The sequence below is a fragment of the Onychomys torridus genome, chromosome 6, assembly GCF_903995425.1.
Source record: "Onychomys torridus chromosome 6, mOncTor1.1, whole genome shotgun sequence".
NCBI classification, from domain to species: Eukaryota; Metazoa; Chordata; class Mammalia; order Rodentia; family Cricetidae; genus Onychomys; species Onychomys torridus.
This window is the reverse complement of record NC_050448.1, coordinates 116,564,453-116,580,424: the sequence shown is the minus strand read 5'-3', so window position 1 is coordinate 116,580,424 and position 15,972 is coordinate 116,564,453. Positions and strand designations below refer to the sequence as shown.

Here is a 15,972-nt window from a genome sequence, read left to right as displayed (position 1 = left end):
CCATCTGACCAACTCATCAGAAATACTTCAACCCTGTATCCTCTCCACTCCTCTAAATTCTTTACTACTAGCAACCATTTCCACTGCTCTACTCTCCCCCTAAAATTAGGCTATATTCAACAGAAAATTTCAGACGTGTTCTCAGTGAAACAAAGAAAATACAGGAACTGAGGACATTTTTTTTTCTCCTTCACCACTGTCCCTAACTCTTAGCACATCAAACTGAGAGGAGCGTCATGTTGGTGTCCATTGGTAGCCACTACCTAATAGCACCGAGAGTCCTGAATAAGAATTGCCTTACAGCTTTGCAATGTGTGATTTTTATCTTAGCCCCATTTACATTACACAACAAAGCAAGACCTCCAGTCTTGAAGTCTCTGTCATGGGCTATGAAACAATGAACATTCAGTTCCTGGCAGGAACACAGCCCTTCCTTCTCCCGGGTCCTTGGAAAAAGTTTTCCATTTTTCCCTGCCTTTGAAAACCTTGGCTTTTCTCCTGTTACTACTGCAAACAGCTCTGTCTCTGAACAACATTATCCACGACTCAGTTTTAAATATGGTAGAAAAATAAATTAGACACGGTTAGCATTTCTTTCATTTCCTGTATTTAAATTCCCAGTTGTCCATGTGGGGCAACCGTCATGACCCAAGCCTGTGACAACCATTCATATTTAATATGTGAATCACTTCCTTGTAACATAACAAGTTAACATCACTCTTGAAAATCAGTCATCAGGATTTAAAACCAAGATCATGGTATCAAAAATTTAGTATGCACTGATTTTTATCTACTTTTTAAAAACAAATCAAAACTTGATAGTTTTAAAAATTATCAAGTCTACAAACATGATAACACAGTTGAACTATAGTTTCAAAAACAATGCTCACACATTACAAGGAGTGATAAAAGAACCATTTTGTGAAAATAAAATTAAGACTTTTAAAAAATGGACAATGATTTTTAAATTTGTTATTTATTCATAGGTAAAGCATAAAATACATACACAATGAAGTCCAATATGATGTTTTGATTCATGTACCCACTCTATGATATTTAAACAGGTTGAATATTCCCGCCTGTTCATATTTAATTTTCCTTTTAAAATTTTTTTTAAAATATAATTATATTTTCCCTTTCTTTTCTCCAACACCTGTCATGTGTCCCTTCACCTTGCTGTCTTCCAAATTCATGGCCTCTGGCGTCCTTTTCAAAAATTTTATTATATGTATATGGATATATAGAGTTTTTACAAAATATTTTACAAGATATTGTAAGTACATATATTATGCATATGCTCATATTAATCTTTGCTGATGTTTTTTCATTATATCCAACTTTCAACTTAATTTTATAATTTTTATGATATTATGGCATTGTACAATAATCTTTTCAGGTGTATCTTAAATAAGCTGTTACTATATTTAATAATCATTCAAAAATTAATTAAAATATAATAACATTTCCCCTTTCCTTTCTCCAATGCCTGTCATGTGACCATTCTCAAATTCATAGCCTCAGTCCTCTTTTTTGAAAATTTCTTTATATCTCCAAGGCTGATTAACCTACATATTCCTGATACTCTTTAAATATTTAAACTGAAAATGCTTAATGTGACTGGAATCAAAGGGCAATATCAGCAAATACTTCAAAATTGTGACTCCTGCTTCAAACAATTATCAGAAATTTATTTTAATTATTCACTATTGCAGAATAATTTTTAAATTAAGAACAGTAGCAAAGAACCAACTTACAACATTCAAAGTATAGGCACCCTTATCCAGGTCAACAGAGCTAGGCAAACAAGGGGTTGACTCTAAAGTCTCTGCACAATTTCCTTCCACAGCCAGGTCTTTATGAGTGAGTAGTCATGGAAAAGATCCTAAAAAAATAAACTGTGGAAACATTTCAGTAACTTAATTGGGATTTTGCAAGGCTCTGAAAGCCTGCATTGTTGTAGCCCGTTCTCATCAAAGGCCATGATTCATCTTCAGGAATGGTGCCATTCAACGCCTTTAGCCATAGATCGCAGGAATTTACTTCCTAATTACACTGTATGCCTTATCAACACTTGGTTTAGTCATTGGGTGGCATGATATTTTAAGCAGGTAAAGCAAATTGGTCTGACCATTATTTTGCAAAGTTCTTGCTTAACACTTGCCACATTTAGGTTATAGGAGCACATTTCATTTTTGTTCTGGAAAAATGTCTTAATCTATTGATGAATTTATCATTGGCTACTGTGCAGGAAAAATATATGCAGATATAACCTTACCTATATCAGTGAGACTGCTAGCCTGTTTGAATTCCAGGATGTATTGAAATGGTGAATGCTACAGCTCCTACCAGAATTAAGTAACTACATCTTCCAGAAATAACAATATTACCACAATCTTTACTTGCCTCTGTCTTTGAACAAGTGCAGTAGTAGATAAAAGGAATCCAGGGTTGCTGAATTTCATTTTTGAAAAGATTCTACAGTGATTTCTTCTTGTAAGTTGACAAGATCTTAGATATTATATGAAGTAAAAACAACTTTGGAAGTAAAATCACTAGGTAATTGCAATACATTCAACTCTGAAACAATATGTGAAGCATTTTTTTAAAGTTTTGATTATTATTTTTTTAAAGCTTTGATTATTGTTGCATGTTATGATGTGTATTGTGGATATACATGCCATGGTGTGCATGCATTGATCAGAAGATAACGATGCAGAATTCATTCTCTCCTTCCATCTTTGCATTGTTTAATGGGGAACCAAACTCAAATTACTAAATTTGTACAGCAATTAGTTATATCAACTGAGCATCTCCCTGATCCTAACTACAGAATTTTTATTTAGAATATTGTTTTTATGTGGTTCAGAATAGTAGTTATCATAAATAGCAGTATTTGATTGATGCTCAAGTATAGCATATTCCAATTAAGATATCCCACCAACCCCTTAACATTATCTGACGTTGTTTATTCATAGATGACAATTAGTTAAATATAATACTCAGTAGTAATTTACCTTGTCACGTGCATATTTTAAAACTGCTGTTTTGAATGGAATGTGTTGTAAAAATATATGACTTAAATTTAAAACTTCCAGTATGGTGCATAAGGTTAATTGCTACATAGGGAGAGTAGACCTAGCAAAATGACTATGAAGTTGCACTAGGCAGATATAAAACCTAGGGGAAAAAAATCAAAGATTAACAGCTTAACCAATCTGCAGTTGTAAAACAGTTAGATTCTATTAAAGATATAAAATGCTTTCTTCCATGTAAGAGAGTGAAAAATTCAAAAATACATCCAATTTTCTTTTAGTTACAATGGAAGGAAAGTATATTAAAAACTATTGTGGTGGTATTGTGTTCCCTGAAATAAAATTATCTGGGGTCAGAGAACAGGACAGCCACAATATTAAACATGAGGATAGGCAGTGGTAGCACACGCCTTTAATCCCAGCACTCGGGAGGCAGAACCAGGCGGATCTCTGTGAGTTCAAGGCCACCTTGGAAACAGCCAGGCATAGTGACATACGCCTTTAATCCCAGGGAGTGAGAGCAGAAAGATAAAGATTATATAAGGCCTGAAGACCAGAATCTAGAAGTATTTGGCTGGTTCAGCATTTTGGCTGCTTAAGCTTTTAGGCTTTGGAGCAACACAGTTCAGCTGAGATTGATTCTGGATGAGGACTTAGAAGCTTGCAGTCTGAGGAAATAAGACCAGCTGAGGAACTGGCGAGGTGAGGTAGCTGTGGCTTGTTCTGTCTCTCTGATCTTCCAGCAGTCACCCCAATAACTGGCCTCGGGTTTGATTTTATTAATAAGAACTTCTAACAATTCTGCTACAAACTATAATACAGTAAACAAGTGATATGAACAATATGTAATATATACAAAACCACACTTGTATGTTTGCACCCTAAGTCACTAAAATTTACTGCAATTTTATTATGAGTTTAAGAGTTAGAACTCTGTCAATATGTGAAAATTTAATAAACATATGGCCTTTTCCAGGTTTCAAGATTTTACTCCAGTGAATGTGAGACTTGGTTTAAAAAGAAAGATTACAGAGTAATCACTTTAACTTCTAATGAAGTAATTGACAGTTAGAAAAGTGACCATCTATTTAAACATACCAAGAAAAAGAATAAGCTAATGAACACTAGGCAATTAGGATAGATAAATGTCAGCTGGAAACTGTGGGATGTTTTACTGAATTCTTTCTTGTGACAGATGAACAGTGCAGCCCTTGAAATGGCTTAACTACCACTTTTCCTTCCCGATTCTCTTGCCATTTGGTCTTACTCAGCAAGGTTGGCTATTGTCATTTAAAATATATCTTTCTAAATAAGGTTGACAACACTATTGTTGCCACGTTCTAAAGACTTCCTTTTCTGAATTTTCTTCCCCATATACTTATAACATTGAGCAGATCCCATGGCCTCAGCTGTTTCTATTTTATCCTTTACCTTAGAAACCTAACATCCTCTCTTGATGTCAGCTATCTCATGGATACGAGGACACCAAATAACTATCTATAGCCTTTACCTCCTTCCCAACAGTTATGTAATTCTGATATGCTGACATCATTTCCAATTTGAGACCATTAAAATTCAGACGAATCATCTTCTCTGTAGCTATATCATCCATATGTGCTCCTAAGTTTGGTCACTGGTAATAATTTCTCTATCTTCATGTTCAGAATACAGGGACCTCCACTTCCCTCAATCAATGTGAACTAAACAATTCAGTCAAAAGCTGAGGCTTAATGTTTCTCTTCTAGAATCTCTAAGCTTACCCTCTCTTCATCATACCTGGTGCCCTCATGTAAAGACCTAAAATTTTTGTTACAGACTGTTGTAGCTTGGGTCCATTTTTCAGATGAGTTTGAGATTATTCTAACTATATGTCCTTTTCTTTAGGCAGTATAATGTAATTTGAGGAGACCAAATGTTCTGGACTCACCACACTGCTGTAAAATACAGGCATGTCAGCTACAACAATCACTAGATTAACTGGTCTTAGAACTATTATTTGCTGCTGCTGTCTACCTCCTCTCTATACCACAGAGTTATGAAGCACTGTGAACATAGTTCCCAAGGAAGTGATGACTGTCATTGTCATCATCGTTATTCCATTTTCTTTGTTAAAGGTTGACAGCTTTCTATATGTTCTAGACGACAAATTAAAGCCTTTCACTAAATCCCATGTTCTCTATATAGTCTGGCTCCATGCAAACGTTCATTCAATTAATAGTATTTGCTAGCGTGTGTACTCTTTGGTCCAGATGAAGATGGAAGAGAGAAGGCAAAACAATATTTGAAATTGTACTTCCTATATTTGGTGACCTATGATTTTCATCTCTTCTTCAAACCTGTTTTCCTTTCTCTCCATTTTGAAAACACTACTTATTTTAATGACTTACTCACGTTTTATTTGTTCCCAAAAAAGATAGAACAAATCAGCATTTTATGTCTCTAGAAGTTTTGAGAAAAAAATAAAAGTACTCCTCAAATAAACTTTGAAGGGAATTTTATGTTATGCCACTTGGAGATTAACATTGCACATTAATATTTAGTGGGTTCTGAGATGGCCTAAAGACATGGTATCCTGAATACCTTTGAAGCTGAGACATTTTATTTCCTTTTAGAAGTCAATAGAGGGCTAATGATGAATATTCCAGAGCTGAAAACACAATTTAAAATCTTTTTTTTTAAATTTAAAACCATTATAGAAGGAATTTGCTACGTAATTCTAAATTTCAAAAGTGAATTCAAGTAACTCTCAAACTGATGGCACACAATCTTTTCTATCAGATATGAAGCTCAGAATATACTACTAACGAAATAACAAAATGTTAAAATATTTATGGGCCATGGATTCTGCTAAGTGTTAGAGAACTTATCAATCATGCGCGAAGTAGGGTGAGATCCCCAGTACAGCAAAAAACCAATATTTAGTTAAATTCCCTGTTAACTAATGCAACTGCATCGATGACAACTCTAAACAGCCAGAAGAAAAGATTTTTTACAGCTTTTTAAAAGGAAGTATATTGAAGTTATCATGCTCCTCCTCTTACTTTCCAGTGTAGTTATTAGTGTGACACCTGGCAGCCCGAAGTAAAGAGAGTCAGTCGGAGGACTGGCTGAGGTTTCCCAGTATGTTCCCTCAGTCATCGACTGCTGTCTTGCTATCAGTCGACAGTGCCCTGCTCCTCTGCACATCCTTCACCCTTCAGCTCTGCTCTTTTACAGCTAGAAAACAAAACCCATCTTTACTCTCATTTTATATGCTCTAAAACAGCAAGAAAAGGACATGCTGGCCTAAAACAAATAAGGAAGAGACTTAATTAACAACCATCTCAAGACTGACAACCAGTCAATGTGGGTGTCAGATAACTCAAATAACGGAACCACTGCTGCTTGAGACAGTATTTAAAATGTAAGCACCCTACTATCAATTCAATTAAAAAGTAGTTAGGACTATATAGACTAAAGATAATTAGTATATAATTAGTGAGTTGAGAAGAGAACATTTCTGGAAATATTTGCTTTATTTTTGCTCAATTAATATAATTCCCATTAGATCATACTCTGTGCTAGGACAGCAGGTCATTTAAATCCAAATGACTATTTTATAATAACCAAACATGAACAATATGAGTAGTAGAAACTGAAGTTAAATGTTAACCAGTGGAACTTGTATCTAAGTTGTCAGTCGATGTCTCAGTAGTTACAACATCCTAAACAAAGGGCAAGCTTATCTTTACTTTTATACATTATGGGATATTGAGAAGATTTTATTTTCACCTATGAAATACTTGACTCACAGAAGAAAACAGTTTAAACTTCTATTTATGTTTTGATGAAGGTAGAAAGTGGAAATGACCCTAAAATACAGTAATATTAGGCTTAAAATCTCGATGGCACATGAAATACTCACTTTGCTAAGGGTTAGTCTTCTATGTTGGCTTCCCAAATCTTTCTTAATAGATTTCACTTCACGAGATTTTTTTTTTAAATGTGCATTTATTGAAAATGAGAATTCCTTCCTGTCCTTTTATTAATGCTTTGCTATATATATTTTGTTATTATCAAGTAAGTAGTTATCTTTCAGAAGCTAGGATTCAAGTCTACTAAACTGAACCATGAGAGGGCAAGCAACACAGAGCTCAGTCATAAAATGGGAGTGACTACAGCTCTGAAAATCACTAGTTCCATTGAATACTCTCCTCCCTCCCTCCCTCCCTCCTTCCCTCCCTCCCTCCCTTCCTACCTTGCATCCTTCATTCTTTCATGCAAAAATCTTTCATCCCTGTGTACTATTTGCCAGCACAGTTAATATAAGATTAATGTCAAATCACCCTCCTGTGAGCCTTGGTTCTAATTCTACTTCATTGTATGTACAATTCCATGTACATAAATGTATGTATGTATGTATATATACATATGTGTATGTGTGTGTGTGTATGTATGTATGTGTGTGTATTTGTTTGAAATGTTTTAATATACTTTATTTAAGGTTTCTATCCTTAATAATTCATCTTTAGTTTGCTATTGTAAGTATGGTATGCTATAATAAAATCAGACATCCACTGTATTCATACAGTAGGAGATGTGTACCTTAGACCTTCTCAGACTCACCACCAGGAAGATACTTTGATCATAAAGAATATTAACAGAAAAGTTATAGGATGGAAACTTTAATGAAATCTATTCAGGAACACTGTCTACAATTTGTGTCAACCTTCTCCTAACCCAGTTTCTACCTTCTTTCACTGGGCAGACCAGTATGCTTACACAGACATGGAAGTGGTTGAGTAGTCACAGACAATCAGTTTCTTCTTCGGGTCCCCATTAGCCATGCCCTGAGAAAGGGGTGAAGTGATTTCATAATTTCTGATCAATAGAAAAGGACATTGATACCCTGGGGATATTGATTCAGAAAGTCAGGAAGAATAGCTGGGAAGCACTTTCAGTGATAGAGGAGTTAATGATTTTGTGATTTATCCAAGAGAAACGCCCTACAACCTTTGATAATTGCCAGGCAGATAGAGGTGCTACTGGCCCTGTCAAATTAGCAGGAGGGAAAGCCATGCACTTTAAAGAGGATGGCAATCCTTGTGCATCTTTAAGTGCGCGTGTGTGTGTGTGTGGGGGGGGTACTTATTGTCTAATGACAGAATACTTTAAATCCTTGTTAATCTTAGGATCAAAAGTACTTTTTAACTTTAATATTTTTATAGAATTTTAGATATGCCAGGCTGGCTCTGCTGAATTTCTAAGGGAAATTAAAACTCTCTTTTTTTTTAAAGTTATGGAAAAAATGGGGTATAGCACTAATATATTTTAAATATTAAGTACTCAACATATTTAAAATACATACAGGGGAAGAGGTCTAGAAAGATGTGAAAATTCAAAAAAATTCACCACCAAACAACAATCTTTGTCTATGGAATGGAGGGCTTCTAATATTTAAATCAAACTTTCCACTCAGAAGAAAGCTGAAGAACTACTGTTCCATTCTATGGCAGAACTGAATTACCTCTCAGGTACATCAACACACTAAAAGAATACTTCTTGAAGTATTTTCTTTTGCGTGATGCAGAAAAACAGGAATTGAGAACCATACAATGGGGGAAATAACAAAAACCGAAATCTATATCAATGACCATGCAGCAACAAAGCAGACATCCGCATCTGAGAGCTGAGGGAGAACATGATGGGCTTTGTTTGCATAAAAGGTTGCTTGTGGAGATCCTATGGTGTTGGCAGGAAAATGAAAGAAAAACAAAGAAAACATATTAGACAAGGAAGGTAGCACCATGCAGGTACTGGCACCAACTGGCCCGAGAAACATGAGGAAGGAATCTGGAGAAAGAGGCATTGGACAGAACAGGAAGGGCTCTCATACTGCCTCCATGGATCTGAACTTTCTTTGGTTAGTGTCAGTGGACTGACTACTGAAAGGTCCAAGCTGGAATTTGAGAAGCAAGTAAGTGAAAGATATGGAAAACAAAAACAAAAACAAAAAACAACTTGTCCATTTCACAGTTGTGAATACACACATGCACATGCTCATGGCTGGAAGTATAAAGAGAAGACTGCAGTGAGGCAATTATGCTTATTGACAGAGAACTTTTCAACCAAATAACAAGGAGAAGTTCTCCTGCATAATTGGTTATTGTTTAATTCCCTTTCTCAGAACAATGCACTGTGTGAAAAAGATAGTTCATGGTTTTAGAAAGAGTTCGTATGCAAATAGAGCTGAGAACTTCAAATTCCAGGCTTCTAAACCTATGCAAATCAAATCCCTCTCCCACCAGCGTGCTTAAGTGATGGTATCTCTTTATTTGTATCACTGTCTCAAAGCTTACCATCTCTCACATGTGAATATGAATTGAATTGTTTTACTTCAGCTTATATTTGTTTCTGTAAGGACTGTGATCAGTTAAGTTTTCAATGTTTTTTTATTCTAGGGTAAGGGAGACAAACATTATTTGGTACTACCAAGTAAATTTAATTTTTATTTGGTTTTTTTTTAAAATGAGAATTAAAACTTAATTTTTAAGTAATAAAAGTTTTTAAGAGATGTTGATCTAATAATTTAGGCAATATTTTAAGGATACAACAGTCTATGATAAATTAATTAACTTACCATACATGAGATATGTGTTGTATAAGATTTAGTCTTTGACAAAGGTGTCACACTGGGAACAAAAGAAAATGAAAAAGAAACCCACACTCCTAACTATTTTTCTAACAGAGGTTCCAGGGCAACCTCCACAAGTGGTTTGACACATCTAGTTTTTGTCACGGTGTTAAATATGTAAATTATCCTGAGTGACCAAGGCTAAAAGCAAAGTGACAGTTGAGTGTGACTGCCATTAACTGCGGATCACATCTCTGCAGGTAATGCAATTACATGGCAGCAAACAACTAATGTGGGCTGCTCTGGTGGGAGAGGGGAGAAAATATTGAATTTTTCCTAATCTATTTATGTCTTGCAATAGGGGCATTAGCTAGATGGAGGTTGAGCATGCCAGGCACACTCTTACTTGGTGTGCTAAGTGGTGCCTCCATTCATAGCGTGATAAGAAGGTAATGGTTAGAGAAACAAATACATTATAATCTCGCTGAGTTAGAGGGCAATTTTCTCTTATCAACTTCTCTTCTGTTATACCAGCCAATGATATAGACAAAATCTTTCAGACTCATGCTGCTCTGCTAGCATGAGTAAGCATAAACATTTCTTCTCCTTTTCCCTCAAAAGTAGAAAAACATTGAAAATCTCATGGTGGCCCATGAATTTCCTCTCAAGTTTAAGCTTTACATACTATCAAGACACATGAACAGAATATTTAAAATTAACATTCCTTAATGTTTTGTTTATATTTCCAGATTGATGACAGAAGACAGATAGATAGATAGATAGATAGATAGATAGATAGATAGATAAAAGCAAATTTAAGAAAGAAATAGATGAACAAAGTTGGGTACTAAGTAACAACTTCAGTGTAGCTTGGCTTAGATACTCTGGGAGTTTGGAAATTCAAACAAGAATATTTTTCTTGGATGCAGTAGATGGTTAACCATCATGGCATATCTCTTAATGTATATATAACTTGTTTGGACAGTTAATTTGTTTTTAATTTTAGAACTGATAAACTGCTTGTCTGACAATTTGAACTTTAAAGCACATCACTTGTATAATGTGGGGCTCTATAAATATGTGCTCTCCTATGCTTTGGGCAGATGGTACACTTCAGAGTCAATGTCAAATCTGTTAACTTGGGCACAGATAAACTCCCTGTTTCTGGACATGGATATCTGATACTCCCCAGTTTCATCCTTTCCAGTAATATAGCTCTCATTTTCCCAAGGTCTCTTTCCCCAGAATGTGTTTGTTCAAAACCAGGGTTCAAAAATTATCAACTGCATATAATAACCCAAGACTAAATCTATAACAAAAAAGCTCAATATGTTAAATAATAACACAAGTATAAAATGTACATTTTTGTTTAAGTATTTGTTTAGTTTGTATAACTAAATTCAGGTAAGACTAGGTGAAAATCATATTCCTCATTAGGTATAATCATAAAAGAAAGCAAGGCCTTTCAGAATGTTGATGATTAATCATAATATCTGACTAATGTACAGACTCTATAGTTCTGGCAAATCTCAGCAGGAGATTAGAATGTTCTACACAGGCAATTCCTATGAAGCTTCTGGAAGTCAAGCATTTTAGTCCCTATAACCTTCTTTGGCAACATCCAAAAATTACAGTATATTTCACCTACTATTTCTGTCCTTCAAGACAATTATTGTGATCACAATTAAATAATGTTCTATGCAACTCTCTACTGCTTTTAATAGACTTTATGGTACACAAAATCAATGCTCTGCAAACAGCAAGTACTCAGTATTTCATAAATAGATAAATATTTTAATAGTGATTTATTCCTTGTTATTTTTCCATTTCTAGGACATAGTATCTTACATATATTTAATTTGAATATAAAGATAGATTTTATAACACATAAATATTAGCTCAACATCAACTGCTTTATTTATGTAACATGGTAATCCTGATTAAGAAAGAGCTTCAAGAATTTCTTCTCACATAATTTATGCCTCTCCTAATATACATTTCATGACATATAATCATGCCATAGTAGTCATGGAACAAGCTCTTTTCAGTTCTTTAAGAAATCATTACAAGAATCTGAGTGAGGTATAGTTATGTCTAACCTTAAATCCTGCTAGGCAATATTAGTGGAAGTGATTCTGAGCAGCCATGGTGTCCAAATGAAATTCCAATGATAAAATCCACAAAGCTCATTTAGTATTCTTCCCTTCCCAAAGAAAACCTAGTTTATTTTTTAGCTGAATGCAATGGAACATTGAAAGCATCTAAGGTTTTCTACACAGCAATGAAGTGATTGTTAATCATGGATAATGCAGCTAAATAGCTGTAATCGTGGTGGATAGCTAATATTCAAATGACTCTGGCTAGTGGTCTAAAGAAGAACACCCATCTCATCTAGCAGGACTTTTATTAGAAAGGGTGCATCTTGAAACAAATATCAGTTTTTGCTCACACACATACACACACACCACAAAAATCATTTGTAGCAATTCTTACTTTTAGAGTTCACAATTTTCTATTCTAGGGTTTATTGGTGGCATTACCAAAGTGAAAGTTGACAGAATCAAGATGGAGATGGATAGCGATGTCTCAGAAATATGTGTAAACATTAGCTAATATTTCTCTAACTGATTCATAGTGTATATGTACACTGTATTGACACTATATGTCTCAAGATGTTTTATTAAATAGCATACTAACATTTATAAATTATGCCTATATACTCAAGTGAGAAATAACTATCTGTACATACTTTGGGATTACATTCCCCGCCCCCCCCACACACACAAAGGACTTGCTCTCTCTCAATATTATGAAAATAATGTTTACCCATATTTTAGAGCAGATCTTTACAATAGGTTGGTTGTATTCAATTACTTCATTTGAATAAGCATAAATTATAGCTGGGTATGGTGGCACACACCTTTAATCCCAGCACTTGGGAGACAGAGGCAAGCAGATCTCTGAGTTCCAAACCAACCTGGTCTATAGAGTGAGTTCTAGGACTGCCAGGGCTACACAGGGAAATCTTGAAAAAAAAAAGTACTTAAAATCAGAACATATATGACATTGGCATAAAATATCTCCAATTGAGCTAACATATGGATCTTAACAGAGTGTTTTAAATATACATGCCCATTGAAGATTCTAAATATATAAAAAAAAAAGAAAACATGATTGACCTGGACAGATTTTTTGTTTTTTGTTTGTTTGTTTTTGTTTGCTTGTTTTTGGAGACAGGGTTTCTCCATGTAGTTTGGTGCCTGTCCTGGACCTCACTCTAGATGAAGCTGGCCTTGAACTCACAGAGATCTACCTGGCTCTGCCTAGTGAGTGAGATTATTTTTTTTTAAATTTCAACCATTCTTGGTTCCCTGAGATTCAGCTGTAGTATGCACACACGCATGACCATCAGTCTAAGTGAAATGAGTAAGTTTGGAGCTCAGCTGATACTTTTAGATAGTGAAAATCAAACACTTGTTTTCTGAGATATCCTGCTAGCACCTAGTGAGAGCTCATGGATGAACTTGCATGTGGACACCTACTAGGGTCAGTTGCCCTCTGCAGGGTGCACATAGGAGCCTTCTAAATGGAGGCAGTAATGGATCTGCAAAATCTCCCACTGATTCCAAAGCTTCCCTAGCACTGGCCCCAAGTCTACCGCTTGTCCTTATGTTCATCAGCCTGGATAATTGTTGCCACATCAATGTTGGCATCTGGTGTTTATCTTCTTGCAGAACCAAGCAACAGAAGGCTCCATTTCCAGAACTCATTGTAAACTCTTCTTAGAATGACACTTCCTCTGCCCTGAAGGACTGGCAGTGATTGCCACACAGGGAGAGCAGGATGAAAGAGAAGCAAAACCTCCAGGATGGAGGATTATAGGCAGCGCCATGGCATGAGAAGGCTCATAAAGGTTCATGGCTCCATCATTCACTGTTTTGCTCCCTGTTAAGTGGAGGGAAAACACCAACACCTATTTTACCTTCAACACTAGATAATTATAGAGGTTAAAAAGCATAATATATTAATCTTGCTTTATAAATGATGGACCCATAAAAAAACTACTAATAATCATAACTCTTGTGAAAATGTTTAACTCAAATTTAAGTTCAAGATTGTATTACTCTTAAATAAACTCAGAGAACACCTATTTCCTCTAAATCTGATGCTTACTTCTCTGAAGTTTCATCTTTATTTTTATTCCCTTATGTCTAAACCTGAAAATTACAGAATATATAACCCCAGTATCTAAAACTGAGTTTCACTTATCATGTATAGATGTCTGGCTGTGATACCTGGTGCCAAGTGCACACAATTGAAAGGAGAAGAGGTTGTGCCAGTTTTTATCATAAACACACATAATACCTAAGTTTGAAGCAACACAGAAAAGAGATAAAACAAGCAAATAATAATCAGAGTGCTCTTCAAAATATCATGATAAAACATGATTCTAGGAACTAGGAATTAAACAAACAAGCTAATATTCTTTCTAGTATTACATTGCAAAATATTTTCTGGTTATAAAAAGCTAGAGTTGGGGTACAGTTTTAAAAGAAAGTTCACCATTAAGAAGAGACATCTGGTTTTTTTTTGGTTTTGTTTTTTGTTTTGGCACGATCTCATTTCTGTTATGGGGTGCAAACGTGTCTTTTCTGAGAATGTGCCACTGATCACAACTTTTGTATTTCAGCACTGTTTCTAAACACACTGTAAATTTCGTTAAGTAACTCACTGAGTCTATGATTTAGGTTTTTTTTTCCTTCAAGCAGGAAGATGTTTGCTCCAAAAAGAATAAACCAGTAGACAAATCATGTTTAGAAACTCTGCAAGTGACATGAGTGACTTTAAAACATCTGGGAGACATTAGAAATTGCATTAACTCTAATCAGGAATCACATTATGGCAGAAGGTGTTTTTTTTTTTTTTCTTCTTCTCCTTTTCTTAATGAGGAGTAAAGCCTGAGATAGTGAATGTGTTACTCAACATAACCCTGCAGTCCTTGTCCAGGAACTGATAAAGCACCAGATAGAGACGCTTGGCCCAGCCAGATTTCAGAACTGAAGCAAGAATCCTTGTCAGTATTTGGGCAGAATGTCACTGGTGCTGGTGTCTGAGAAACAAGGCCCATTCTCTCACTCCAGATAAATCACAGGCTGCCCCATACCCAATATTTACATTTAACAAGATCCTTCTCCCTTTCTTCTTGCCACACTCTATTTATCCATGAATAGAGAAAGCAGAGTAGAGGTCACTAAAGATAAAACTCCATATGCAACAATGAGGTTAAAAGTCCAAAAACCTGGTAAGGATGCTATCAAACCCAGGCAAACTACATTAAAAATTACTTCAGATGTGCAACTCTTCAAGAAAACTGTGTGGTCTGATTTAAAATGTATAAATGTGAAAGAAGGCCAAAGAAATTGACTCTACCTTCAGTAGTTTTCCTTGGAAAAGACTTAGTCATAATTTTCAACACACCAGAAAAAATGTTTTTCAGCTATTTCATCTTTAATAAATATATTTTTATTTAACTTACAAAAAAGTAACCAAACAATATTGACTTTGTGTGGAGCTTGCGTTCAACGTGTAATCAAATAAAATCCTAATAATTAATATTTGCTAAAGAGGTTGCTTTTCTAAGAGTCAGCGCTTCATCAATAACTTTGCACAGTATTTTAAAAGACATATAAATGAGGTTTGTTTAGTGAGAAGAGTATTGACTTGAGTGTCGTAATACTAGAGGATTAAAGGCACTGATTTAAAGTAATATTTTGCAAAGTCACCCTTGAAAGTCAGGAAAGGGGATAGTCCTATATTTGAAACCAAACTTCCAAGGCTCATCCTTTCAAAAATATCCCTCCAGGATTAAATCGACACATGGAAATGTTGCTTTAGGCCATACAGAGAAAAACAAGAAAGCTAAAGGAAATTCTGAAAATTGTTAGGTGGATCCTGCTTAACTTTAATGGCTAACTGGAAAAAAAAAAATCCCAGTAATTAATACAAAGCACTTCAGAAATGGGAATGGGTATTCGGATGTGAAGACAAGAAACTCCCAGAGGAGTAAAATCCATTTGTAGAGAGAAAACAGAGACCTGCCTTTAGGCCATGTACCACCCTCATCATTTCAGTATGATTAAATGATTTTCATCTTTTATAGACCATAAAATAGACAAGATTATCTCATTACCCAACCATCATCAATACTGCTGCCCAGTGTCCCAAAATATTGCTGCCCTTACTTAGAAAACTTTATCAGAAAACAAAATGCTATCAAACACAGACCTATAATGCTCCTACCTACCCATGCCCTGTCATTAAAAAATT

General features: G+C 35.2%; 1 protein-coding gene across 2 annotated transcripts in view; it reads right to left on the bottom strand.

The window, feature by feature from the left end:
• Window positions 1–15,972, bottom strand: part of Unc5c (unc-5 netrin receptor C) — a 361,607-nt gene that overhangs the window by 312,577 nt on the left and 33,058 nt on the right. The window lies entirely within an intron of this gene.